The sequence below is a fragment of the Gasterosteus aculeatus genome, chromosome 21 (genome assembly GCF_964276395.1).
Source record: "Gasterosteus aculeatus chromosome 21, fGasAcu3.hap1.1, whole genome shotgun sequence".
Taxonomy (NCBI): domain Eukaryota; kingdom Metazoa; phylum Chordata; class Actinopteri; order Perciformes; family Gasterosteidae; genus Gasterosteus; species Gasterosteus aculeatus.
The window spans coordinates 11,116,790-11,126,826 of NC_135708.1; the positions used below are offsets into that span (position 1 = coordinate 11,116,790).

The following is a 10,037-nucleotide window of genomic DNA, read 5'->3' on the forward strand; positions in this document are numbered from 1 at the left end:
GGAAGAAACCTTAGGGAGAACGTCAGAGGAGGGATCCCACTCCCGGGATGGACAGACTACAATGGATGCCATGTGTACAGAATGAACAATGTATAATACATGCAATTCCTATGACAGAAATGATTCAAGTAATTGTGAGTAGTAAGCCAGGCGCACAGCAGGACCACTGCAGGGGCAACCACCATCAGATAGAACCACCATCCACAGAATCCTGTGGGGAGGGAGAGCACAGAGATTTTAGGAGAGGGTAATGTCGGTTTATGAGTAAAGTAATATGATTAATATCTAAAATAATGATGATGATGGCAGCAGAAGGCGTCAGCATGGCCACGGTAGGTGTCAGGACCAGGGTCCCGAAGGAACCACAATCTACGGAGACCTGATAGGGGCGAAAGCACAAAAAAAAAAAAAAAAAACTCCCGGAAAAAGCTGAATTAGTCATGTGCATTAATAAAACTTGAATTATGGTAGAACGAGAGCGTGAGAGAGGAGCTTGGTGTGTCCTAAGAATTCCCCCCGGCATTCTAAGCCTATAGCAGCTTAACTAAGGGCTGGTCCGGACTAACCTGAGCCAGCCCTAACTATAGGCAGAATCAAAGAGGAACGTTTTAAGTTTTACTTTAAAAGAGCTGACCGAATCTGCCCCCCGGACTGAAAGTGGAACCTGGTTCCACAAAAGAGGAGCTTGATAACTGAAGGCTCTGGCCCCCAGCCTAGTTTTTAAAACCTTAGGAACAACAAGTAACCCAGCATCTATGGAGCGCAGTTGCCTTGTAGGGCAATACAGTGTTACAAGCTCTTGAAGATACAACGGTGCCTCACCAGCAAGTGCCTTGTAGGTGAGGAGAAGTACCTTAAAATCTATTCTTGATTTAACAGGGAGCCAGTGCAGAGAAGTTAATACAGGAGTGATATGATCCCTTTTCTTAGTTCTTGTTAATACACGTGCTGCAGCATTCTGAATCAACTGGAGAGGCTTAAGAGATTTATAAGAGCAGCCTGATAACAAAGAATTACAGTAGTCCAGTCTGGAAGTGACAAACGCATGAACTAATTTTTCTGCATCACTTTGAGACAGGAAGTTCCTGATTTTTGATATGTTACGTAGATGAAAATAGGCGGTCCTTGAAGTCTTCTTTATGTGCGAGTTGAAGGTCATATCCTGGTCGAAGAGAACTCCCAGATTCCTGACGGTGCTGCTGGGTACCAGAGCAATTCCATCCATAAAAACTGTATCACGTGACAGCTGGCTTCGAAGGCGCTCTGGGCCTATCAGGATAACTTCCGTCTTTTCTGAGTTTAGCATCAGGAAGTTGCCGGTCATCCAAGTTTTGATGTCTCCAAGACATTCTTGAAGTCTAACTAACTGGTCCGTCTCTTCTGGCTTGATCGACAGATACAGTTGAGTATCGTCTGCATAACAATGGAAGTTTATGCGGTGTTTCCTGATAAGATCGGCCAAAGGAAGCATATAGAGGGTAAATAAAATCGGTCCAAGTACAGAACCTTGTGGGACTCCGTGACCAACATTGGTGGTCTTTGAGGATTCACCGTTTACAAGCACAAACTGGGATCGGTCCGATAGGTAGGATTTAAACCAGCTGAGTGCAGTTCCTTTGATACCAATTAAATGTTCTAGTCTCTGCAACAGGATACAATGGTCTATGGTATCAAATGCGGCACTGAGGTCCAGCAAGACAAGAAAAGAGATGAGTCCTTGGTCCGATGCAAGTAGAAGATCATTCGTAATTTTCACAAGTGCTGTTACTGTACTGTGATGCACTCGGAATCCTGACTGGAAATCCTCGAACAAAGCATTGTTTTGTAGAAAGTCACATAATTGATTTGCGACGGATTTCTCAAGGATCTTAGAGAGGAAGGGAAGATTAGAGATAGGTCTGTAGTTAGCCAACACCTCTGGAGGAAGAGTAGGTTTCTTAAGAAGAGGTTTAATTACAGCTACCTTGAAGGACTGTGGTACATGTCCTGTCAACAAAGACAGATTCATAATATCTAATAAGGGTGTGCTAACTAAAGGAAAAACTTCCTTAAGCAGTTTGGTCGGAATCGGATCCAAGAGACAAGTAGAAGATTTAGACTTTGAAAATAAAGAAGTCAGTTGATCAAGGTTGATGGAAGAGAAGGCATCCAAACAGGCATCAGGGCCCACTGCTGCATCCAAGGTTCCTACATCGGAGGACAGGTCGGCACTGGTTGAAGGCAGGAGACCATCAATTTTCTCTTTGATAGTCAGAATCTTATCATTGAAGAAGTTCATGAAGTCGTTACTAGTGAGGTCCAAAGGAATACACGGCTCGACAGAGCTGTGACTCTCTGTCAGTCGGGCTACAGTGCTGAAGAGAAACCTGGAGTTGTTTTTATTTTTCTCTATTAATGATGAGTAATAAGATGCTCTTGCGTTACGGAGAGCCTTCTTATACGTTTTAAGGCTGTCTTGCCAAACTAGCCTAGATCCTTCTGATTTGGTGGAACGCCATAATCGTTCAAGCTTCCGCACAGTTTGCTTTAGGTTCCGTGTTTGAGGGTTATACCACGGTGCAGACTTCCTTCTTGTTGCTATTCTTCTTTCCAGAGGAGCAATAGCATCCAGCGCCACTCTCAAAGAGCCTGTAGCAGTATCGACAAAAGTATCGATCTGAGACGGACTGAGGTTCTCACAGGAGTCTTCTTGTATCTTGAGGCAGGGCACTGAACTTAGAGCAGAAGGAATGGCTTCTTTAAATAAGGCTACAGCGGTACAGTGATCCCTCGCCACTTCGCGGTTCACTTATCGCGGATTCGCTATTTCGCGGATTTTCATATTGCATTTTTTTTTTTTTGGTGCATTGTGCTCTGCATTCTGATTCGCTAAAAACTCACTCCCGAGCCGTTCATTACAGTTCTCCAACGTAATCGATGGTGGCATGTCGGTGTACAAGGATCTTTTTGCAAAGAAGAAAAAAGAGCGACAACAGCTGCCTATCACTATGTTCTTCTCCCGAACAAACACACCTGCACCGCGGGCTTCAGAAGAAGAGAACACTGCAGAGCGCAGTCAGGATGCAGCGGCCCAGTCTGAAGAGCAGTGAAACGGCCTACACGCGAGTCACTGTATTTGTATACATGTAATAGTTGCTAATTGTAAAAAAAAAAAAAAGTTTTCTATTTCGCGGATTTCACTTATCGCGGGTCATTTTCGGAACGTAACCCCCGCGATAAACGAGGGATTACTGTATACGATAAGCGTCGACTGTAGAAACCTTTGGCAGGAGGAGGTGGTTCTGATAGTAGAAATTCAAAGGTTATCAGACAATGGTCCGACAGGAGAGGGTTCTGTGGAGAAATTGTTAAATGTTCAATCGCAATCCCATACACAAGAACCAAATCGAGAGTGTGGTTAAAACAGTGAGTTGGTTTATTTACACACTGACAGAAACCAATTGAATCTAACAATGAAAGGAATGCAGTACTAAGGCTGTCGTTGTCGACATCCACATGAATGTTAAAGTCACCCACAATAATTACCTTGTCCGTTTTAAGGAGCAAACTCGTTAAGAACTGTGAAAATTCAGAAAGAAATTCTGAATAAGGACCTGGGGCCCTGTACACTATTACAAAGAGAACCGGCTGGATTATTTTCCAGGTCGGTTGCGAAAGACTGAAAACCAGGCTTTCAAATGAGTTATAATCCACCTTAGGTTTAAAGTTTATTAAAAGGCAGGAGTCATAAATAGCTGCCACTCCCCCCCCTCGGCCTGTGCCTCGGGGAATATGAGTATTAACATGACTCGGAGGAGTCGCTTCATTTAAACAGAAATATTCCCCATTCAACAACCACGTTTCAGTAAGACAAAATACATCAACATGGTGATCTGATATTAGTTCATTTACCAAAACAGCTTTAGATGACAGATCTGATATTCAAAAGACCCCCTTTAATTCTCCTATTTTGTTGCACTATTGCATTATTAGTTTTAACTTTAATTAAGTTATTTACTACAACTCCTCGGTTGTTTACCTTTAACTTAGATAAGTGTGTCCGTGGGGCAGACAAGGTCTCTATAGGGTTCATTATGCTGAGTGACTGCTCAGATTGAAGCGCAGAGAAGTGTGTAAGACTGCGACTCTGCTCCCTGGTCTGAACTCTGGGTCATGGATTAAGTCCACTAAGAAACTGGGTCAGGTTCTTAGAAAGAAGTTCAGCTCCGTCCAAAGTGGGATGGATGCCGTCCCTCCTAATCAGACCAGGCTCTCCCCAAAACGTCTTCCAGTGATCAACGAAGCCCACATTATTTACTGGGCACCACCTCGACAACCAGCGGTGGAATGACGACATGCGGCTATACATGTCGTCACTTGTCAAGTTTGGGAGGGGGCCAGAGAAAACTACGGTGTCCGACATTGTTTTAGCGTATGTACACACCGATTCCACATTAACTTTAGTGACCTCCGAGCAACGTAATCGGGAGTCATTACCGCCGACATGTATTACAATCTTACTGTATTTACGTTTATCCTTAGCCAGCAGTTTAAGATAAGACTCAACGTCGCTCGCTCTGGCCCCCGGTATACACGTAACTATGGTCCCTGGTTTCGCTAACTTCACGTTCCTCAGAATGGAGCTACCGATCACCAGAGTTGGCTTCTCAGCGGGTGTGTCGCCGAGTGGGGAGAAGCGGTTTGAAACGTGAAGTGGTTGGTGGTTAACCGTGTGCTTCGACTTAGACTTATGCTTACTCCGGACAGTCACCCAGCCTCCCGCCTGCTCGGGGGTTGCCGGGGGACGGCTAGCAGGAGCGAACGCTACGTCTATGTGGCCCGCACCGGCTACGGGGGTGGGCTGGGTAACTACAGCGGCTAACGACTGAGCTTCCATGGTGCGGAGCCGTGCTTCTAGCTCACTAAGCCTCGCCTCCAATTTATCAAATATACTACACTTCTTACATGTACCATTATCCGTAAGGGAGGCAGAGGAATAGCTAAACATGTGACACACCGAGCAAGAAAGAGCAGGAGAGGCAGGGAGGGAAGACATCACCAGGTTAGCTGCTAAGCTAATGCTAACGCTAATAGAAGTAACGTTGACGCTAAACAACGTCCAAGCAACTATTCGATGGAGCGAACATTTGCTAGACGGTGAGGCGTTTAACAGCGCCTCACATAGATAAGAATTCACCGTTGTGATGAAAAATATCACGCTACAGTCAACTCAGTATAGCTAGAGCTGTGAAAAGTTCGATGACATCAAACACGCTGGTAACAGGAAGTGACGCAACACGCTTACCGTCGATGGACGTAAGATTCAAAAGGTAAAAGTATGTAGTTCCTTCCCTGGCAGTTCCCTAATGGAAACCAGCAACGAAATGTTGAGCCCAGAGAAAGAGACAGCGAGAGCACAATAGACAGGAAGTGCATGAGACAAACTACCAGTCACTCCTACAGGGTTCTTGCACCATTTCAAAAGTAAAATTCAATGCTTTTTAAGACATTTTTAAGACCTTAACAAATATAATTTAATTAATTCAAAATGTCACAATTTCTTTGGAATACGCAATTTATTGCCTCCTACAATGGAAATCAAAACTTTTTTTCAAATTAGGAGACAGTATAATAACTGACAACAACCCTTCCAACGCTGTTTGGCCAATATAGATGTAAACAAAGTGATTCCTTTGTGATGCAGAACAGAGCCAACATAACATACATAAGTTTGAATTACACTAAACACAATGCATTGCGAATCGGGGAACATGGCAGCAAAGACGCCACGTATGTCATCCTTAGATTTAAATGAATTGTGCCTCTTCACAGTATGGAGAACCCACAGTTCCTCTGCCTTTTGGGTGTCTGGTGTTGAAATTAAACTTGTTACAGCCGACTGAGAGGTGGCGTCTGAACTTGTAACGTTGTTGCAGGGATTAACCTGGTCCCGCTACGGCTCGCTGCTGCAACGTATCGCTGGTGCTTTCCTCCTTTCATGTGCGACTCGACGGCCTTGAGCCCCACGGTCCCTAATGAAAAGGTCTTTTAGCATAGTTTACACATTGCCTCATTGTTGTTTTCAACCGGCGCCAACCACCTCCTAAATGCATCCTCTTCAATCCACTTGTCGTTAAATTTGCACTTCCATCTTCTTTGCATTTTCAACCTCACATCGACAACCGCGTAATGGCGACACGCAGCCTGACGTCAGCGTCTGTAGCCGACGTACCGTAAACAGCTATTAAATTGCGCGGACTCATTTCGCACAATACTAAATTAATCAACTATTAGATGTTTTACGATGCGCCACTGTGCTTTCTCGTCGTCATTAAGCGTACCGGCAAAAAAATCCATACCTACAGCAACTTTAATTGAAATTTAAGACAATTTAAGACCTTAATTACCCAAATTTTAATTTAAGTCATTTTAAGACTTTTTAAGGACCCGCGGGAACCCTGTCCTACCAGTGGTAACAAGAGCTCCTGTTCATCAAAACAAAAAGAAAAGCAACCATTAGCAGTGCAATATCGACCAGGTCGCACACACACAAAAAGAAATGATTAAATAACACAGAAAAACAGCCCAGACAGAACAGCAGTGGGAGGGTCCCGCAATACTTAGAGGCCCGCTTCAGCAGGTGAGCCACTGGCGAGACGTAGAAGCTTCAGCGCCAGGGTGGTGCACCACAACGACGCAGCTTTAACTGCAAATCAGAGGTAACAGACATCTATAAAACAGCTGGACGAGGCACATGTACACCTAAGCAGTACAGAGTAGACAGCCTACCGTAGGAATTGAATGCTACGCATGAGGAGATCTGCACCGGCTTGAAGGACACGCTCTCCCACCTCCAACCGCAGTCGGCAGACAGGCAGATGCCGTCGATGACGCGGAATGGAGAGACACCAAACACGCTCCGTGCAGCACATGGGACGACACACACACACACACACACACACACACACACACACACACACTCTCTCTGTGAGCAGCCTTAATAAACAATGCTATGATGTTTTGAGCATGCAGATACCAAGAGGTTAAAAAGGTGCTCTCCTGCTGCTTGTTATGACAGTTTACATTCACCACTCAAAATCACACGCACAAACACAACTAAAAAAAAAAATTATTAGTTCAGGAATCAGGAATGACTCCGGATTTCTGAACTAATAATTTCTTTTTAAGAAAAAGAAATGTTTCCTGATTCCTGATTAGGAGAGTGAGTACGTAATTGAACCACGTCATTAACACACCTTAGTCTTTGCTCCTCCGGAGTTTATCCCGCGGTTTTGTCTGTTTGAAAATCTTCTCCTGTTGCCAACTTCGGGACTCTTTGGGGTAAATAGGACGTCTATGCAGCGAATAGGATTACAGATGCGCTCCTTAGCGCCATCTATCGTCGGGGAGTTTGAAAAGGAACGAACGCGCTTCGGCCCAAAATCAAAAAAAAATGTTGCCGTTAGAAATTGGTTGTGTGGCGTGAGTGCGTGTGAAAACATGCAAAAGCGTGTGTCACACGGCGAAACCGCGAGAGTTGGTAGCTCTGAATTTATACACAATCCGACGGAAAGTGACATGAAAGATTCAAGTTACCGTAAATCCTCAACAATGTGCGCAATCGACGTAATTCAAACGGATTCTGAAAGCTGAGCCACTTTCTAGACATTACGGTAATCAAGACATCAGTGGCGGGAGATCCTGTGATGAGGATGGAAGTGAGCGCAGCAGGAGAGGCGCATCAGAAAGGGACAGGACAGATGTTTTACGAGTGTCTTACGGTGTTTCACCATTGTTTTACCGGTGTTTTGTTGTTCACTTTTAGGTGTTGTAAATAAAAGTATTAGTATTGTTTTGGAGCGGGTTGTTTTGCTGTATTTTAGCCTTGGTTTCTTTTCTACTACTAATTTCCTGTTAAAGGACAGTCAGTTCGTCTGTCCAATCAGAAGGGTCCGGTAAGATGATGACGTCGATGGGAACGCCCTCTGCACTCTGCCACTGGGGGTCAATGATGGGACACCGAGCCGCCGGGGCACAGAAGCGGGAATCCGGGTGGGAACACTGGGTCGAGTTCCTATTTGGATAAACACGGGAAATGTCACAGTACTTTTTTTAAATAAGGGTTTTGTAATAATCTACATCTGAATATCATGGTCCATGATTCTGATCTGATCCATTTCTATAGAGTGCATCTAGTGCCACTAGATGGCGCTGTGTCCTCTACAGCTGTTCAGTTCACTCTTTACTAATGTGGGCAAAGATGAAAAAATAAAACTGAACTAAAACTTAGTGTATTGCACGCTTTTATTTTAAAGTAATCAGAACAATACAACAGGCACTTTTGGAACAACAGCAAGTTAACATACAATATATAAATCTGAAGATTATTCTTCTACCAGGAAACAGTCTGTGTTCAGTAGTAAGTGTTCCTGTTAGAGTGAACTAAAGTGTTCCAGCACAAAAAAATTTCTTTTTTAACAACTGGAATTTACTGTGCAGGGACTTGCTTTCAGGAATGCAGGTTGAACAGTTACATAATGACAAAATTAACATCCACCTTTTTCATCCATTTCTCTGATTTCTTCTTGCGTTGGTTTGTAGAAAGTTCTCCTGCACGCTGCATCCAAAGCAGTCTGCCAAAGTTTGGCTCCACTGGTTGTTTGGGTGTCTGGTTGGCTGCATCAATGCTGTGTGACGCAATGAAGAGGTACTTCAGGCTCGTAGTACTCCGGTGATAAGATCATTCCAGCTTTCCGTGGTTACAAATAGCTTTTATTTAATCGATTACGCCGTCTGGTAGAGATTCAAAATGAAAAGGTCCATATAAATGTGCAGTTCCTTTCTCCATTTTCTTGATTAATCTGTGCAGGAATGTTAAAAAAATGCTGTTGTGTGTCAAAATCATTGTCTGAGTTAATGGATTGCTACGTTATATAACGTGATAACCTGCCCAGCCCTTTATATGTATATGTGAAAAGTGGTCTTACATTAAATACTAAAGTATTTATAATAGTACTAATACCCTGACTGTTGTTTTCTTACTTCCCATCTTCTGAATGCTGATTTTGGAAGCTTGTATTTGTTGCTGATGAAAGAAATGATGTGAAGTTCAGCTGGAAACAGCGTTGTGCATCCTGACCGCATGTCATTTTGTGTGCATTCATTTATTTATTTGGGGATGTGCACACAGTGAGGACAGGATGCGTAACGGCTGTAAGAAGATTGTGAAGAGCCGACATGGCAGCACACAGGGACGACTGGACTCCTTCTTCTCCATCACTGGATCTCTGTCCTCCAAGTGAAAGGCACATTTAGAACGACGACAGAGCAGCTATGCGTTTTCAATATGATGAGAGGACTCCATCTGCATCAGAGTGGTTTGTTTTCATACTTTTTCAGCAAGTTGGTCTTGTACATGTTTCGTTATCTTCTGGATGTTGAACTTATTCGTTCTATTCTTTTTGACTTTATAAGAACCTTAAAGGATCAGCAAAGAAGAAGCAGAAGACTGAAGCAACGCCAGGTAAATTTAAGAAAGTAGACTTTATCAAAGACTTCTTGATTCTTTTGGGGAAGTAACTTTTCAACATGAGCGACACCAACTAAATAAAGAGTATTAAGGATGTTTTATTAAATTGGGTATTCGGGTTTATAAAAAAAGTTTTAAAAATACATTATTAGTGTAATTATCCTGCCCGGCAACATTTTTTGCATGTATGTTCCTCCAGGCCGGACTCTGGCCTTGGAAGGGTAAACAGTGCACTAACTGATCAGAAACAGAAGCCGCTGTGAATATAATTTAAGAGTTTATTTTATAAACTGAGGGGAGAAGGGAGGGAGTGAAATAAGGGAACTCAAAGCTTCACTGGGCTGGCCGTTGGCGTTAGGAGCTCCGTCGGGTTCTCCCTGAGGAAAGAGAAAGACGGCGATTAATCATCTTCAGCCACACTGAAGGCCTCTTACCCTGCGGCTGGTTCTCCCTCCTCAGTAGCTGAAGACTGTCTCCCTTCTGTGTCCTCTGGTTGAGGTTAAAAAGGCTCCTGATTGGCTGATTGATT

The 10,037-nt window shown here is 43.7% G+C and overlaps 1 protein-coding gene and 1 long non-coding RNA gene across 8 annotated transcripts in view; both read right to left on the reverse strand.

Moving 5' to 3' along the window:
- The window catches only part of LOC120811683 (vascular cell adhesion protein 1-like), a 111,864-nt gene that overhangs the window by 48,071 nt on the left and 53,756 nt on the right, over positions 1-10,037 (reverse strand). The gene's annotated exons all lie outside the window — the stretch shown is intronic.
- LOC144389964 (uncharacterized) lies at positions 165-5,397 on the reverse strand. Its single transcript, XR_013454013.1, has 2 exons — positions 5,285-5,397; positions 165-211 (listed from the first exon to the last, which is right to left on the reverse strand). It is a non-coding gene; the product is annotated as an uncharacterized LOC144389964 (long non-coding RNA).